Genomic DNA, 4,694 nt, shown 5'->3' with positions numbered 1-4,694 from the left:
CTATATGGTCTTGATTCATCCTTCCAAAAACATCAATAAAATATTAATATTGGCCCTAGGCCTATCAAACTACACAGACATGGATCCTTGCCAGTTTGTTGCTGAACCAATGATTTTTACTCCTTTTATTTGACTCCCTCAGCTAAAATGGTCCTAATCCCAAACCACTCTAGGTAGGTACCTGCAGTCTCATATGATGAATGGAAGGTCATGGGGGAAGGCCGGAGAGTTTAATCCCCTCACCAAATTGTATCCTATCTCTAACCTCAAGAAACAGCATTTCTCCAATGGCTGGCTTCAACCTGGATTCCCAGGTCTCCTGCATCCCAAACTTCTCTTCCAGGGTCATGCACCACTCCCAACACCTCCTTTTCTCACCACCTGTGGCCTCTCTTTAAGTCAATAGTTATTCTCTATTGTATATAGATACAATGACTGTTTGGATCTACCTACTGTCTGAATGACTTAAGCTTTTCTCTCTGATTCTTTTATTGTCTGAGTGTGAGACGGACTTGGCATCACTTAGAAGCAACTTTTCCAAAGCATATTTTTTCACATGTATTCCATAGCAGTTAGTGACAGCCTTGCCACTATTTTTGTTTTTTTAATTTTTTACATTTATTTATTTATTTATTTATTTTGGTTTATTGTGATGCCGCGATTTAATCTTTAACTCCAGGGCAGGATCTCATTCATCCTTGTATTACAGAACTTAGCAAATGACTAATATGCAATAGACCCTCAATAAAAGATTGTGAAATGAATGAAGGAATGTAAACAGGTTCTCAACTCTTCTTGCTTCCTCAGATTATAGTTCTTTTCTAGTGGGTCTTCCTACTAACACTAGGATTTGGCTCAATTTTGTCCTTTCCTAGTCTACTAATTTCCCTCCAGCCACAAATCCACAGATTTTTACACTTCAGGGTCCTCAGAGCATTGTGGAAAAAATTTTAGCCATAATTCATTACAAATCTGTGTTTTTGGCTAAAGCCACACATATCATCTATAAATCAGTATCACTATTGCTTCCTCCAGTCTACAGCAAGTATCTTTAAAATTTTTTCTCTTTTCCACCTCCCCCACCCAACATGTTTTGCACATTGTACATCCAGCTCTCTCCACTGCACCAGGGAAGAGAGACCATCAGGGATCATCACCCTGGGGGTTAGCTCATTATGGTAAACACATCCTCCACACCCTTTCTTTTCTCTTCCTCTTCAATCTCAGCAGAGTAGATATTATCTTTATTCTTGAATGCTAGCCTGTACCAATAGACTATTCTCTTCCATCTTTATTCCCTCTCTTCTGGCTGTTAGCAACTCTTCTCTTTCTCTTGTCTCTCTCAACCACCTTCCATATTCTAATAAACATACCCACAGTTTGTTAGGAAACCTGACTTAACCCTAATACCCTTTTAAGATGTTTAAAAACAAACTTTCTAGTGTAAAGCTCTCAGAGGTCCTTTAAAGAAATTCATTGGTACTTTCCCATCTCCAGACATTTCTTTTGTGCTTCATCATGGCTACAGTTATATCTGCCAAGCTTGTAAGTACACAAAGATGTATGACCTCATGCTCTGCTAACTGAAGCAGCTTTCCTAAATAACCTCATCATCAAACATCTTTCGTCTTTTAGAGTACTAAGTACTGTTCAAGAAAAAGTACTCTGATATGCAGCTTTGTCACAGGAAAACAAATAAAGCATTTCATCAATTAATAACACTGGAATAATACAACTAATAGACAATCTAGTAGGATAACATGCAGAGAAGTTTATAGAATTTCAGGTAATAGACTTGTTGGAGACTAGTATATCTTTGGATAATCCAGGAAGTCCTCATGGGCATCCAGACTGGCAGGGATCCATGCCCAGATAGTTTGGAAGCAATTAATTGTTGGAATGAAGGAAGTGAAGTGGTGACGTTTGCTACAGCAATGTTACATAATGTTAAAGCACCAGCCTGGAAGTTAAGGGACCTGGGCTTAATCTCTTTCAGTTTTGTCTCTAAAGTGAGGATGATAATGAGAACATTTACCTCAGAGTGTTGCTTGCAGAATTAAATTAATTAATGATTTGAAAAGTGCTTAGCATAGTGGCTGGCCCACAGTGCTCAATAAATGTTAGCCATGAATCCACCCATATTATTTCTGGATAAAAAGCCTATTTAATAGATTACCATGAGATCAACCACCAGAGTGGGTAGTTGAAGAAAATGAGGTCACCTAAGGTAGCATTTAGAAGTAATGAGTGGAGAATCCACAGAGGAGGAAGTTGTGCCTCTAAAGCTGCCCTAATTACAGCAGTGGAGCTGAGGAGGAAGGGAAGACCTAGGAGACGCTGTGCTCCGTCATCTCCTTAGACTCCACGTTGGCTCATTACAAGTGACACGGAGTTTGGGTCTTTTCCACACAGACGGATATGCTGAGTTGCTCAGTAGATCTCTCACTGAACATCATCGTTAGGAATTTATTTGAATAAAAACTTACCCACCCAGAGGTTTCTTTCTTTAGCAAGGTTGGATTGAGCAATGGGCAAGTAGGAATTTCCTGCCTGGATCTGTGGGTGAGGATTTGTGGGTGAGGTGGTGGCCCATTTACTTATTTTTAATCTAGCTCTGGCCTTAAGTGTTGTGACTTGAAGAATTGGTAGTAGGAGACGTATGTATTGTATGTATTGTCTTCATAATGAAACTAGAAGGAAACCTCTGGGCTTAAAAAGTATCAGGCCCTGTCTCATTTTCCTTAATTGTTGTGTAAAGTTTAGAAATTAATATAAGGCCACTCTGTTTTCCAATAGAATGGATTTTATAGGCCTATGGAGTTCTGGGTATACAATTGGAGTGGTGGTTGGATCCAATATGCCTATTAATATCTGTCTTGATAAAACTGTGACTGGAATTATGTGAGAGTGAATCATCATGTTAGAGAAGGCTTTAAACCAAATAAACGACAACTCTTGGATGTGTTGCTGTGGTAGTAGTTCTCAAAACATGATCTATAAGGGGCTTTCCAGTAGCCTAAAGACTGGTCCAAAATGCAATTCATTTAATAATCATTTATTGGGCACCTAGTATATTTAATGCACTATGCTAGATATTGGGGATACAAAGGTGGATAAATGATCCACTGTCCATGATCTTGAGGAACTCACCTCCAGATAGAGGCACAAACACACGCGTGTGCGCACACACACACACACAATATAGGCTTTTTCTCCAGGTTTGTTTCCAGTATAGAATTAATCTCTTGTAAGCCTCCTTCTCCTTGCATGTCAGTCGCCCAGTCAGACTCCTCTGTGCCTGGTTTTTGTTTAAGGTGTACTTCCCTCATGACAACGCAGGCCAAAAACATCTGTGAGTCCTGGTGCTCAGGTCCCCCCTCCTGTTAGCCAAGTCAAGGGAGTTTAATTAATCTCTAAAAGATGGCTGATCCTGCAGGAATTCAAGAGCAAGAAACTCATGTCAGACAACAAGGTAAAAGTTCAAATATTTTGGACTGACACTGCATATGAAGCTGCTACTTGGAAATTTTAATGGGTCCATCCTGGAATGGCCTTTGCTAATGGGCAGCCTCTAGCTCAGGCATTCACATTTAATAGGTGGCAGCTTCTATACCAGAATATATTTTTAAGGAGAAAATTTACATTTCTGAAGGCTGTTTTGAGGAATAGTCAAGTTTAGTGGGTGGGAGAAAATTTAGTCTTATATGGTCTATGAAAATCAGGTTGTGAATCAAATTAAGGAGCTATGTAATTTCTTCCTGAAAATTTATGCTACTTAGGTAGAGGTGAAATTTTTTGGTGAAACTCTGGAAGGACAAGTTATCTGTTTTAATGCCAAGATAAACTTTGAGGACAATTCAAGATACCTACAAAAAGACATATTTGCCATGGACAACAAATAAAAAAATACATCCATTGAAAGTGATATGACCTAAAATATATAAAGCTAAATGGGAATATCATTTGCTTTGTGAATGGTGCTGGGTTTGACATGGCTCCATATGACATCATTTCTCTTAATGGTCAAAACCTAGCCAACTTCTTGGATCTCAGTTATGGTGTAAGAGAAGCTCAGGTGTATTAAATATTTAAATTGCTCGTTGCTAATCCTAAGGTTGAAACCATCCTCAACATTGTTTTAGGTGGAACAGTGAAATTTGCTGTTATTGCTGATGACATCATCAAAGACTGCTAAGAACTAGAAATCATGGCTCTGGTGGTCAAGCTTGAAGGAATCAATGTCCAGGAGCCTCAGAACGTACTCAACAATATCCAACTCCTCATTACTTCTAACATTAATGTGGAAAATGCAGTCAAGAAGGCTGTGGCCAGCATGGCAAAGAAGTGGTTCTTTTTTTTTAATCCTTTCGTGATAAAAGTCTCCATTCCTAGAAAAAGGGACAGTTCTCATCACTAGGAAGAAAATAGTTTTCCATCTGAGAAAAAAAAAAAAAAAAGGTTAGAGGGTCAAGAGTTATATGGAAAATCTTAAATCTGTACTCTTTTTCAAGAATAGATATCTCAGTAGCCTAATTCTGGTTTCACATATAGTTTTCATTAAAGTAATTTTCTCATGTTATGTTCTTTATCATGGTAAACCTGCCAGTGGACAGCATTTTGCTGACTTTTGGGAGCAATCTATATGGCCAGTGGATAATGTGGATATAGTGAAAACTTTGGATCAGGACCTAGTT

General features: G+C 38.6%; 1 pseudogene; it reads left to right on the top strand.

The window, feature by feature from the left end:
- Positions 1-3,420: 3,420 nt before the first annotated feature.
- On the top strand, positions 3,421-4,417 carry LOC101390402 (succinate--CoA ligase [GDP-forming] subunit beta, mitochondrial pseudogene; annotated as a pseudogene).
- The last annotated feature ends 277 nt before the right edge of the window (positions 4,418-4,694 follow it).

The sequence above is a fragment of the Ceratotherium simum genome, chromosome 7, assembly GCF_057802395.1.
Source record: "Ceratotherium simum simum isolate JZ-2026a chromosome 7, ASM5780239v1, whole genome shotgun sequence".
Lineage (NCBI taxonomy): Eukaryota > Metazoa > Chordata > Mammalia > Perissodactyla > Rhinocerotidae > Ceratotherium > Ceratotherium simum.
The sequence above is the reverse complement of the archived record's forward strand: the minus strand, read 5'-3'. Positions and strand labels throughout refer to the sequence as shown.